This window comes from Anolis sagrei, chromosome 1 (assembly GCF_037176765.1).
Source record: "Anolis sagrei isolate rAnoSag1 chromosome 1, rAnoSag1.mat, whole genome shotgun sequence".
Taxonomy (NCBI): Eukaryota; Metazoa; Chordata; class Lepidosauria; order Squamata; family Dactyloidae; genus Anolis; species Anolis sagrei.
The window spans coordinates 104852744-104866875 of record NC_090021.1 but is presented as its reverse complement, the minus strand read 5'-3'; the positions used below and the strand labels follow the sequence as shown (position 1 = coordinate 104866875).

The 14132-nt window shown below is 39.9% G+C and overlaps 1 protein-coding gene across 4 annotated transcripts in view; it reads left to right on the top strand.

Annotated features, from left to right (window-relative positions):
- ANKRD6 (ankyrin repeat domain 6) overlaps window positions 1–14132 on the top strand; it is a 108595-nt gene that overhangs the window by 21355 nt on the left and 73108 nt on the right. Inside the window, exon 2 of one of the 4 annotated variants that reach the window (XM_067467494.1) lies at window positions 4963–5242. The exons of 1 other annotated variant lie outside the window; for it this stretch is intronic. The gene's annotated coding sequence lies outside the window, so the exon portion shown is untranslated. Of the gene's footprint in view, window positions 1–1551; window positions 1655–4962; window positions 5243–5264; window positions 5286–14132 lie in introns of those variants that run through there. 2 more of the 4 variants (XM_060753028.2, XM_060753030.2) reach the window with 2 other exon arrangements.

Below are 14132 nucleotides of genomic sequence, written 5' to 3'. Positions count from 1 at the left end.
TCAGATCTAGATGATTAAATATGGTTTTCTGTTGGTGACTACTGGGTGACATATATCCTGTATCAGAAACCAGAGCTGGTGTGGTCTATACAATGTAATTTTCTGAATCAGCACCCCCAAATAACCAAACCGAATCTAAGGTTGACCAAAAACGGATTCGTAACCCTTTAGGTACTAATGTTGGAGAGTGGTCCCTGGTCAAAGTGGTCCCTAGTCAAGTAGTCCCCAGTCAAAAAAAGATTGGGGACCAATTATCTAGACCAGGGGTCCTCAAATTTTTTAATCAGAGGGCCAGGCCACAGTCCCTCAAACAGTTGGAGGGCCGAATTATAATTTGAAAAAAAAATATGAATGAATTCCAATGCACACTGCACATATTTTTTGTAGTGCAAAACCACCTAAAATAATACAATAATTAAAATGAAGAACAATTTTAACAAATATAAATTTATTAATATTTCAATGGGAAGTGTGGGCCTGCTTTTGGCTGATGAGATAGGATTGTTGTTGTTGCGTGCTTTCAAGTAGTTTCAGACTTAGGTTGACTCTGAGTGAGGGCCAGGTAAATGAACTTGGAGGGCCATATCTGGCCCTTGGGCCTTAGTTTGAGGATCCCTGATCTAGACTATAGAGTTAATGTATTTTGACACCACTTTAACTGCCATTGCCCAATGCTGTGAAATCCTGGAATTGTTTGGTGAGGCACCAGGACTATTTGACAGAAAAGTAAAGAGTTGGTAAAGCTACAGCTCCCCTGATTCCATAACACTGAGCCATGGCAGTTAAAGTGGTATCAAACTGCATTAATTCTACCGTGTAGATGCACCCCAGTTTTATTGTATGAATCCCATTGTCTGGTCAAGGCTTCCAACAGCTTCTAACTTCCCAGTTCCCAAAGTTAGTGTACACCAGTGTACTTAATGAACTTAAAAGACAACAAAACACATGCATGGGGTAAAACTGACTAGAAGCCTTCCAAATCAGGAAACACACATTTATTTCATCAAGGAGTGAACCTGATTAATTAATTAATATACCAAATAAAGAAATTCAGCAAATATGCCACAAATATTATATGCCTTTCCACATTTTACAAAAGCATCCAGGATAGTCTTTTCAAAGAGGACAACTGGGGATGCCATGTAACTTTCCTAACTTTCTGCTAGCTCTGTTCCAAAATGAACCAGGGCAGATTAAAACTGTGATTTTATATGAGTGTGAGTCCATACTGCCTGTATCTAAAAGAGTGTAGAAGCACAGAAAAATGAAGTCTTACTCTTGGAAATATTAATAAGGCGATCTTTCCGGAGCATGTCTTGTGGTTGTAATTTTAAATATGATAAACTTACATATCATAATCAGAGATGTATGTAGTCCTCAGGAACAATTGCATGTGCTCTGTGACATAATGGGAACAGAGCTGTCCGCTCCCAATCTCATTCAAAGACCAAAGCTTTTCCCCTCTGATGGCAATGGGGACTCCCCTATTGACATGTAAATTGCTCTGCCCTATTATTGTGTGCAGGCAGAGTGCTGTTTATCCCAGCTGTCCCTCTGTTGGGTTTGTTTCTTAATCTCTAATGCCGTAAGATGTTTTGCAAACACATGGTGGAGAGGATTCGCGGCTTCTTAGAGCGTGGCAAACATGTTCTGTGTGAGTATGAAGCTGTAAAATGTTGGGAAGTTGTTGTGCACACGTTTCCTAATGCTGAGTATGGTTCGAGCCAAAGGGAGTATTTATGTTTAAATATTTGGAATATTTTGCCATTTAAGCTCCAGGAAGAGGTGTTAAAAGCCTTAAGTAGTAATTGAAGGTTCTTGTTTCTTTGAACAATGGGCTATATTATCTTTTTCACACTGTATGGCTTTACAGTATGATAACTCACAAAAAAACTTAGTTTTTTGTTTGTTGGATCTTCAGTTTGAATTAAAAAAATGTTGTAGCTTAGCAGAAAGTGTGATTAAGCAATTACAGTAGACTGACGCCAATTTGTTTTTCATATAGGCTCTTAAAAGTCTGCAAGCATTACTTTCCTTAGTATGCAATTCCTTATAATACTTGTTTTTACAAGGTGCAGAGAGTGAGAAAAGGGAAGACAGTAAGAGATAGTTTGTATATGACTACAGATGTTTTGTTGCTGTTGTTAAAACTTGTGATATAATTACTGTATGCAATAGCAACAAGAATTGATAAATTGTATCCTAGTTTTGGGATGCATAATTGGGGTATTTGGCCTTAATTGCTTTCTTTATTATGATAGCATGTGAAAGACTGGTTATTTTTCGCTTATGGACTGGCAAGAGAATAATCAGACAGGCGATTACTGGACTATAATGATGCACAACCACATTTACTATTCTCATCTGCTATTTTTAAAATATGATACATAGTTGCATTCCTTATAATATGTAGGAATAAATTTTAAATGGATTCTTCTCAAAACTACATCAGATAAATAGGGTAGATTACATCATACTGCTTTAAAGTTTTGATTTTTCTGATATACATGTTAAGCATGTATTGCATATATTCATTCATTCATTCATTTTTGACATTTATATGCCACCCTTCTCACCCCAAAGGGGACTTGGAGTGACTTACAAGTAATATGTAAATACAATATATTATATTATTACGTAAAGGTTTTCCCCTGGCATTAAGTCCATTGTGTCCGACCCTGGGATTCTGGGGCTCCATTTCTAAGCCAAAGAGTCGGTGCTGTCCGTAGATACCTCCAAGGTCATGTGGCCACTGGCAGGACTGCATGGAGTGCCCTTTCAATAAAATATATGAATATATGTTGCAGATATTAAAAACATTTATGTAAGCCAGTGTTCAGGTTAATAGGAGATCTCTAGTCCTTTGGACCCTTCCATACAGGCTCTATATCACAGGATCTGATCTCAGGTTTTCTTTTTTTTATCCCAGATTATCTGGCAGTGGGGACTCATATAATCTAGGTTAAAGCAGAAAACCTGCAATCAGATTCTGGGATATAGGGCCTTACTGGAAGGCCCCTTTAAGGAGTTGAAAAGAAGCACTGGATTTCTAAGTTAAGCATTGCCTCCACTATTTTAGAATCCCAAACACATGAACTGTGTGTCACATTTTCAGTACAGATACAATAGAAACAGTCATGAACTTTAGAAGTGCTTGTTTGTTGTTCTGAATTTTTAAGAGACCTTTAAAGGGAAAAAAATGGACCACAGAGCCGTTGAAATCAGCTTGTCATGATTTCAATAGACCTAAGTCTGAACCTCACCCACAGTTTCATCAAGGCTTTGAAACAAAGTTAATGAGGCAGAAATCTTCAAACACGATGGTCCAAATGGTAAAAACAGCACAAGAAAAGCCTGGGACAATAACTGTATGGAGTGTAAAGAAAAATGCTATCAGAGGAAACAGGCATTTCCCCTGGAATACCTTGAAACAAATCCAGAGTATTAAAAATCAGGAAGATTATAGAATCACAGCACTGGAAGAGACCATATGGGCCATCTAGCCCATCCCCCTGCCATGCAAGAAAGCACAATCAAAGCATCCCTGACAGAGGCCCATCCAGCCTCCGTCCAGAGGTATCCATACGAGGGCAACTAAAATGATCAAAAGTCTGGAGACCATGCCCTTTGAGGAGTGTCTTAAAGAACTGGGCATATTTAGCCTGCAGAAGAGAAGGTTGAGATGAGACATGATAGTCATGTATAAATATGTGATAGGGTGTCATAAGGAAAGGGGAGAAGACTTATTTTCTACTGCCCTTAAATGAGGACTTGGGGCAATGACAGGAAAGGAGATTCTACCTGAACATTAGGAAGAACTTTCTGACTGTATGAGCTGTTCAACAGTGGAACTCTCTGCCTTGGAGTGTGCTAAAAGCTCCTTCCTTGGAAACTTTTAAACTGAAGCTGTGTGGCCATCTGTCCGGGATACTTTGCCTGTGCTTTTCATGCATGTCAGGGGGTTCGACTAGATGGCCCATGTGGTTGCTTCCAACATTATGATTTGTTGAATCCCAGGGTTCGTTCCCAGCATGGTAGCTCCAAAGTTTCCCAATCGAGACAAGCAGAGATGAGGCCAGACTCAGAGTTTTGTTGTTTTGTTGATCAAGGAAGGATGCCAGGGGAGAATATCAGATTTGACACACCCTCCATTTACAGACATCAGTATTTTGTAGACATTTGAGAGTAATAGACATTTTTCTGATTTGTGCAAATTACAATCTGCTGTCTTATTGGTTTGAAGTACTTTGATTGTTGTCGTGTTTTGCAGCTTGTGATTGGCAAAGTGTGTATGGTGGGAACTTGAATAAACATTTCGTTGGAGGAAAATCTGAGATTGTCTGCTGTGTCTGAGTCTAGAGGGCTTCTCATGTGTGGAAATGGGTGCTAGTTTGGAGACAATAAAGGCACTGATTACTGTCAGGGTGGGTGAAGTTATGGTGACTTGTGCTCATTATGTGTTGGTGGGAAGCAGGAAAACCAGGTGATGCATTGGGAGTCATCTATCCCCAAGGCTCTGATGTTTAGGATCTGGGATTTTTGAGCAAGAAACAAAATGCAGAATTGTATTGTTGAAGGTTTTCATGGCTGGAATCACTGGGTTGTCGTAGGTTTTTTCGGGCTATATGGCCATGTTCTAGAGGCATTCTCTCCTGACGTTTCACCTGCATCTGTGGCAAGCATCCTCAGAGGTTGTGCTTGCCATAGATGCAGGTGAAATGTCAGGAGAGAATGCCTCTAGAACATGGCCATGTAGCCCGAAAAAATCTACAACAACCCAAAATGCAGAATTGCTGGTTCTGTATATAGTAAACCCGCTTTTCATCCAAACGATTTAGACCCCCTCCACACAATTTAGCTTGGAAAAGACTGTGAGGTGGCATGAAAACCATCATTAAATATCAGAAGGAATGGCATGTGAAAGTTAAAGCAAATATGTTTTTGCATATCTTCTTTCAACAGAAGGAAGAAATTAACACCTTTCCTGGTAGAGAGAAGCGACAGGAGTCCCAGCTGCGCTTCTCTTGGCAGAGAAAAGAGATGAACTCCCTCCTCAGTGGAGGGAAATGATGGAAACCTGGCATCATTGAGCCATGCGCTTCTCTCAACTGAGGAGAAAGAGAGAGGCTTCCTTCTTGGACAAGAGGTCTATGGCTCTGCACAGCTAGGATTCCCACCACATTTGGCACCTCAGGAGGAGGCTGCTTTTGGGAGCTCAGTGTGGGCACACTTCACCCAACACGTGAGTCTTCCCTTTGGTTACTGCCCTATCCATGGGGTAGCAGGTGAGCCAAGGAGGAGGCATTTTGAATATATAGTTGTTTCAGTGGCAGGCTGGCCAAGGGAAAGAATCTGTCTCCAGAAAAAGGGGTTTATGTGAAAATTGTATTGCATTGAGGGTTCTTGAACGGAAGAATCATATAATAGATGGGCCTACTGTATTAAAAATAATTGCAATATTGTGGTGGTCTGCATGAAACGTAAGTTGAGTACTGTGTGTTTTAGTCTCACTTGAGTTAATTCCAGTGGTTTTCCTTTTAAACTTTTTTCAAGAGTTTCTTACATTTGATTGTCAGCACGAATACTAGAAGATTAAATGCTGCTAGCTGTGGTTTGGTGAAACTCTTCCTGTGAAAGAGAATAGCATAGATGAAGTGGAAGCTTTGGATTTAAGACTGGAGGTGCCTTCCAAGTTGAAATGCATGTAGGTTTATTTAATCTCTTTAATGAGTTGTTTCATTCACTTGCGGTAAAGAAATATCTAAATTGTTAACAACCTTAAGTCAATCTTGAGGCAACAATATAATTATTTTTCTTTTTCATAGGAGGTTAATGCTTCATTTTTATTCTATTTTACACACTATTGTTTTCTGGAGGGATGGTTTACCCTGAAGGGACCAGATTGTATCTCATCTTGGAAGCGAAACACTAGCCTCCTTAGTGAGAATTTGGATGGAAATCATCAACAAATATCAGATACTACAGGCTATATTTCAGAGGAAATAACTTGGAAAACCATCTCTTATTATTCTTTGCTTAAGAAAACCCCATAAAATTCATGGGGTTGCCATAAGTCGACAGGAGACTTGAAGGCACGTGCATACATCCTTTGCATGGCAGGATGATTTAATTATTTGACAAACAATTATCCTTTGTGGGACTTTGTCATACACTAATTCTTAATTTTATTCCAGTTTATTCATTGAGCAAACTGGAATAAATCACACTGATCCATCATGTTATGATGATATTGAAGACTGTGTCTATAGCTTTGAAACACAATTGGGATGTGAGATTAATTTTAGATTAGTTAACCAGGAAACAAATAATGTGATCTCATATTCATTATTTCTAACAGTCCTTAGACAATGCATTTGGTCAAATAGTCACAGCTCAATTTCCATCTATTCATCTGTAAAATCTGCTCCCCATAAAAAGCATTCTGAAATATTGTTAATATTGCTATGAAATATTGTTCTCCCCCATTCTGTCCCGTCCCCCACATATTAATTAATTTTAGTTAAATGTGGACTTGCAGTACTGTCTTCAGTCACTAGATGGAAGTCTTCCCTAACTAGCACACAGATTTGCTGTCAATGCAGTTTGAAACCAATGCAAAGTAGTGTGAATGATATTGCTGCCTTCTTGTTGTTGCTATGGGATATCCCACCATTTCACAACAAGGGCGGAAAGTGGGGGCAGTAGAGTGTTGATGACTTCATTCAGACAGAATGAGACCAATGCATCCTACTCTGCCATTTATGCAATTGTGCCTGAAAGTTTCACTGCATTTAATGAAGGGTGTTTTTATCTTGTGGAAAGTTGAGGAATTTCTCTAGTATGATGATAAAAGAAAATTTCAAATTATTTTAGGGGATTCAATAAATCTCTCTTAGGTTTCTTCCTTCTATCCGAGCTGTTCTCAAACTTTAATCCACAGGTGCTATTGGACTTCTTCTCTCAGATGCTCCAACTAGCTTAGCAGTGGTTAATAATAATAATAATACACTTTATTTATATTCTGCTTTATCTCCCCGGGGGGACTCGGAGTGAATTACAGTTTACATATATAAGGTAAGCATTCAATGCCTTTTTACACAATAATAAAGACTTACTTACTTACTTAGGTGATCCCTCGTTGTCCGAGTAGGATTGTCCTCCAAGATCGGTGTACTGGCGGTGGGTACGTAGACCCTGTGGAGCCCTTTTCTTGATCTGCATCCTCTCTCGCAGTGAGGGCATTGGTTTCCAGGTGGAAGGCGGTCCCAGTCAGGGTTGGCTTGATGCAACTTCCTCTTGACACGTTTCTCTCTTTTGCCCTCCATTCATGCCTCTTCAAATTCTACAGCACTGCCGGTCACAGCTGACCTCCAGCTGGAGCGCTCAAGGGCCATACAATACACAGACAAAGGTAAAGGAGGCAATACACGGACAAAAGTAAAGGTGTCTGGAGGCAGTGTCTGAATCCAGCCATGGGGAAGTTCTCTTGTTCCATTTTTCCTTGCCAAGGTGCCTGTTGTCCATAGACTTTCTCCAGTTGTTGCCCACATTCTGCATGGGGCACCTTTTACCTCCCCGCCGAGGTAGTACCTATTGATCTACTAGCATTACATGTATTTGAACTGCTAGGTAGACAGAAGCTAGGGCTGGCAGCTGGGAGCTCACCCCCATTTGCGGCTTTGAACTGCTAATACTCTGGCCAGCAGATTTCCTGCAGCTAGTGGTTTTAACTGCTGTGCTACCGTGACTCCTGTCAAGGACTCTGGAACTTGTAGACCATTGACATCTGACCTGCACAGTAGTGTTCTCATCTCAAGATTGTTTATAGGAAATAACATATTTCAGCTGTTTAGAAAATCTTTGTTTTGAAATCCAAAGTATGTTCTACTACTTTTCTTAACTAATATGAGAAAACTTTTGTATTGGCAATTTTTTATTCTCTCTGTGTTTCAAACAAATGACTATAAGTTGCCTTGAATCTCATGTTGGGAGAAAGGCAGGACAGGCATTAAATTAAATCACAAAAAATAACAGCCAATGCCATCCAGTGGTTTCCATTTCCATGCAGTAGTGAATCTGTTGCGTTATTTGAATTGGAACTTTCAAAGGATCTATCCATTATGGTGATCCTATTTGGGGATAAAGTTATATCGTTGTGGATATATCTTTTAAAGTTCTGATTAAAACTCAAAGTAGATTTGCTTTTGAACCCTCCATGGGATATATTACTGATATTCAACTCAAAAAGGGGTCAAAGAGCAACTGCTTTCCTTCAATGATATGAAGTATTAACAGCATACATATTACACCATTATTGTATTGACTGTGAAATGATTAAATTATGTCTATTCAGTGTTTATCTGGATACTAGAAATAGGTTAGAACAGCCCTCTTTCTTCTTCAGTGTCTAATTGCTTAAGAAAGACAGATGGCTAGAGATTAATTTATATTATATTTTCAACATTTTTAAAGGGAGGAAGGAACTGTAATTGTTTGTCTCAGGGATTAAAAGATACCGTATCCATTTCAGACAGATTATTCTCCATTTGAAAAGTGAAAAACAAAACTGTTTTTCCTTGAGCTCTCTTTCAATACATGGGATATACCAAGGTAGTTAGCCTAGTGAATTTTATGCCTGATGTTCCTTCTGAAATCTACACAAGCAAGAAATTCATTGTTGTTGCTCCTTTTCTATACCAGCTGACAAAAGATGTTTTCTTCTTTGATCTGCAGTACTAAAACTATCCAGCTCGCCTATTTAATCTAAAAATAAACCACAGTACCTTTACCTCACTGTTCTGATACCGGTGCACTCTTCAAGGTGGCTAATATCAATTAAAATTGCAATTATACAGTAAAGATAAAGGCATCAACAAGAGCTGGTGCAATGTTACACGGATCTATCTAAGTTAATGTTGGTTTTGCCTGTGTGCTCATTTCTTTGAGGGCTAAAACGGATTAGTCAATAGAAAAACATCACTAAATTTGCATTTTGTGATATTATCTGCAGGTTGATGAGAGACTCCATGTTAAGACACAGCCTTGTACTAAATATCATATGTTGTGCACAAACAACTAGGAGATCCCTGCCCCCTTCCTGGTCTGCTTTTACACCTTTGGAGGGACTGCAAAGTAGAGTTGGGGTCACACAAACTCTTTAGACCAATTGTTCTCAACCTGTGGGTTCCCAGATGTTTTGGCCTTCAACTCCCAGAAATCCTAACAGCTGGTAAACTGGTTGAGAACCACTGCTGTAGACCATAGTTTCTCCATCCCTCTTCTAAGGCATCATTGTCTTAACTCTAAGACAGGAGCAGAATTCAAAACAATCTTAACAGATTAGAGAGATGGGCCAAAACTAACGAAATAAAGTTCAACAGAAACAAATGCAAGAGTTCTTTGTCCCACCCTGGTCATTCCACAGATATATAAAACCCTTTTTCCTAGTTCCAACAGACCCCACTACCTCTGAGGATGCTTGCCATAGATGCAGGCAAAACATCAGGAGAAAATGCCTCTAGAACATGGCCATATAGCCCGACAAAACCTACAACAACCCAGTGATTCCGGCCATGAAAGCCTTCGACACTACAAATGCAAAATACTTAGCTTAGGCAGAAAAAAATGAAATGCAAAGATACAGAATGGGGGATGCCTGGCTCAAGAGCAGTACGTGTGAAAAAGATAGTGGAGTCCTTGTAAACATGAGCCAACAATGTCATGCAGCGGCAAAAAAATGCCAATGGGATTTTGGCCTGCATAAATAGGAGTATAGTGCCTAGATCCATGGAAGTCATTCTACCCCTCTATTCCGCCTTGGTCAGACCACACCTGGAATCACACTGTGACCAATTCTGGGCACCGCAATTGAAGAGAGATGTTGAGAAGCTGAAATGTGTCCTGAGGAGCGCAACTGAAATGATCAAAGGTCTGGAGAACAAGCCCTGTGAGGAGCAGCTTAAAGAGCTGGGTATGTTTAGCCTGCAGAAGAGAAGGCCGAGAGGAGACATGATGAGGACCACGTATAAATATGTGAGAGGAGGTCATAGGGAGGAGAGAGCAAGCTTGTTTTTTGCTGCCCTGGAGACCAGGATGCAGAACAATGGCTTCAAACTACAGGAAAGGAGATCCCACTTGAACATTAGGAAGAACTTCCTAACCATGAGAGCTGTTCAGCAGTGGGACTTTCTGCCCCAGAGTGTGGTGGAGTCTCCTTCTTTGGAGGCTTTTCAACAGAAGCTGGGTGGCCATTTGTCAGAGGTGCTTTCAATGTGACTGATGGCCCATGAGGTCTCTTCCAGCTGTATGATTCTATGCACAAAGTCAAAACACATGAAAGCAGTTTGCTGTAGGAATCACATCTTGTAAGAACTGAAAACACTGCAACAAAAATGCTTTGTAATATCAGATTAATTTAGTGGAAAGGAAGTTCATTATGTATGTAGAAAGAAGAAGGGGAAGAGCAGTTCAGTTCAACGATACCTTCTTCCCCAGTGGATGTCAGGATTTCTTGTCATACTAGGGATATTGGGGATAATCCTGTGTTTTGCTTGGCACCCCTCTTTTTCTCCCTTTGGGAAAGGAAACATAGAAGCCCCCAATTTAGAAAAGGGTCGGGCAGCAGCACCTACATCCCTGGTCTAATTTGCAACCCCTGCCCACCCACTGTTTTCATAGTTTTTATTGACTAGCAAGGAGAAAACAAGTGGAATTAATTCCAGCGATTTTATCTCCCTTGTGTCATCCTACTATAACTCATTAGAATTGCATGAATTAATGGAACAAGTTAATTAATTAATGTAACACACACTCTGCTTGAGTTAGCATTTATATTTTGAAAGGATTCACGAGTTTCACATAAATAAGACTTCCTTCGTAAGCCCTTGAAATACTTCCATTTTTAGTGTTCCTGTAAAAGCAAAGAAGCCCTTTAACAAGACCCATAACAATTGAAACTATGTTGGAGACATCAGAGTTTGGCCGAAGGCCCAAGTACACTTAGAAGACTGGTCCCATTCACTGCTGCGGGTTTAAGCAGCCTGTACGTAGGACTTGCCACCATCTGTCTATCCCTTGACTCACAGTGCTTTCAGTTCTTAATACCATGTTTTACTTCTCTTGCCAACAATTAGGGCATTTCCTGCTGCAGTCTGACCTCTTCACTTTTCTACTGGGGAAAAAAAAGGATTAATGTCTGAATTTTGGTAGATGGCTCTCAGATGACAAATTTTGCCGTGTCTGGCTGTGAGAGCATCCATTAATGGATGCTTGGCATGAAGTTATCTTATCCTTTTTGCAGCTACTATTAATATAGAGGTAAGCTTACGTAATGTCTCCCAAGAGTTTATTGATGTGATTTAATCCCCTCCAAATTAAAAGTAGTTTTTCATGTATGGGAGAGGCGTACACATTTCCATAGTTTTATTTATGTGAAGAAAAGATTTACTCTAAGTGGATATAATAATGCTGAAGGAAAATGATCTTTTATAGCTGTTCAGTGTCTAATTCCCTGATTCCCAGAGTATATGATGCTGGTGAAAGTCTTTAGATCAGTGTGGTGTAGTGGTTTGAGCATTGGACTAAGACTCTGGAGACCAGGATTCAATTCCCTGCTCAGCTGTGGAAACCCATTGAGTGATTTTGGACAAATCACACACTCTCAGTCCCATATGACCCCTTAGGATTGCCATAAGTTGGAAATGACTTGAAGGCACACAACAACAACAACAACAACAACAATAACAACAACAACAACAACATCTGACAGTCCTAGGCCTCATGTTGGGTGGGACTGAAGCAAGTGTTATCTTCACACAGCGTTTTCATGGGGAAACCATTGCTTTCTTTAGCAGCCAATTGGGGATGGTATTGAAGAGGTTTCATCTCCATTCTCTAACTATCATGGTACACCGTGTTCTTATTGTGCTAAGAAGGACTTGGCTATGCCTAGTCAGAGCAGCAAACTCTGTTATCCAGACAGCTGTTGACTTTCTAGCCATTTTGGCTAGAGGAGATCCTTTGAATCCATTAAATTTATCTACATGTTGATTCTTCATTCAACAGTTAATTGAATGGGTTTGCCCTAGTTGATGTAAACCAATAGGATGCCAGCCAAGTGGATCAGGATTTAAGTCTTCATTGCTAAGTTTCCATACAGTCTGAAGTAGGGATTGGTAGCTATCGGGCATCAATGAGCTGCACTGATCCATCAGGAGACCTTGGAGGACCATCACACCCTCATTTCTTGTGGGGGGGGGGGGTTGTTTTCCCTTTCCCCCTAGGTGGCTTTTAGGGCAATTTTACCACATTTTGGGTCCTTAGGCTATTTTGTGCCCAGCAAAAGGAACCTGAAAGGAGAAATGCCTCTAGAACATGGCTCTATAGCCCGAAAAAACCCACAAGAACCTAGAACCTGAAAATATTGGACCTCCTCCCCATGCAAAATTACTCTCTGGGGAAGCTGCTTTTTTGTGTTCTGAAAAGCACAAAGGACTTCAGGCTTTGGGGAACACTTTGAGCCTACGAGCTATATTTTCCTAACTCTGGTCTAAAATTATTGTTTTGATGGGTTAAGGGTTTGATTTGGAACACATATTTCTTTTGGCCATTTAGAAATATTTATGCTTGAGGGACTTTATGAGTTTACTGAGGGTCTGAGAAATAATACACTTGAGTATGATTTATTTCCTTTATTTATATCATTTGATCAATATGCTGATTCTGTGGGTATTTGTAATGCAATTTACGTGATTGCCTTGGAGGTGTTTTAAACACAAACCTGAGATATTTGTTCATTAAATTCAAGTCCCACTAATATAGGATTAAAGCTCCCATCTGCGTGAGATTAGCTCTTCAACAAGGTTGTGTGTCCATGGTCCAAATTTCAATCTCAGAATTAGATAGTACTGAAGATAGTGCTTCTTTGTCTCTTAATAAGATAATCTTGTGTGTCCTGAAGAATTACTGTATAGACTCAAATCTACAAAAATGACCATGCTGAGTTTCAACTACAGTCATCTTTTCCCATTTGCTGAGGATAGAGGCACAAGACCACTATGGAAAGCTACCAATAAAAACCACTGTTTTTTTAAGCCATGAGAACACCTTTCTAGGTATCTCTAGGTCCTCCACAATGACTTTATGGTCAACTTTCAACAGAATTGTTCTGCTTGACCTATAAATACCCAGAGAAGTGTCGTCTTTAGGAATCTCTCGGTCCTCCAACTCAACTCTGTAGTTAACTTCCATCAGAAGTTGGCCATACAGTTGTGATGGAGGAGATCCTTTGAAAGAACATACTCATCAAATCCATAAATAATGAGATCTGCAAAATTGAAATCTGTCATAATGGAGGGCCAATCATATTAATTTCCTCTTGTCCTCTCTCTTTTAACTTATGCATAATACCAAAGTACATGGAATGTGGACTGACCTGCCTGTCCCCATTTCTAACATTTTATTCTCCCAAAATACCTTTTAAAAAACTTCAAAACACTTTTTAGCCTTACTCTACAAAGAGAAAGTTCAGAAGAAAATGTATGGGAAGCTTTGCAGCTTTGAATTCTTAAAAGCAGAATGGAGGAAGAAACTCTCTTGTCAGTGCCTCTGACATCTCCAAAGACCTGCTGTGATCTTGCCAGCAGAGTTGAGTTCTTTTTCTTAGTGTGTGTGTTTTGTTAAAGTCACAAGAACTTCTGATTGCAAGCCAAAGGAGTGAAAGTTAGAGACACACCAAAGGTTCTCTGTTTATTCAAGAACATGATCTGCTGTTTAAAAGGCTCTGAATCTAGTGAATCCAAATCTTCTCCCTCTTCTCCTTCTGTCATGGTTCATGAATATTCCTCATCCCTATCAGATTCCAATTGGGAGCCCAGTGAAAACCTCTGAAGTGGCTGGAAGCTGTCAGAAGTGGGATCTGGTCTCAACTTTCCTTCTTCAAGGGTGTATCTACATTGTGGAATTAATGCAGTGTGACACCAATTTGTCAGTCATGGCAAAATATTATGAAAAGATGGGTTCTATAGGTTTTTTCAGGCTGCATGGCCATGTTCTAGAAGCATTTTCTCCTGACGTTTTGCCTACATCTGTGGCAGGCATCTTTAGAGGTTGTGAGGTCTGTTGGAAATGAGGAA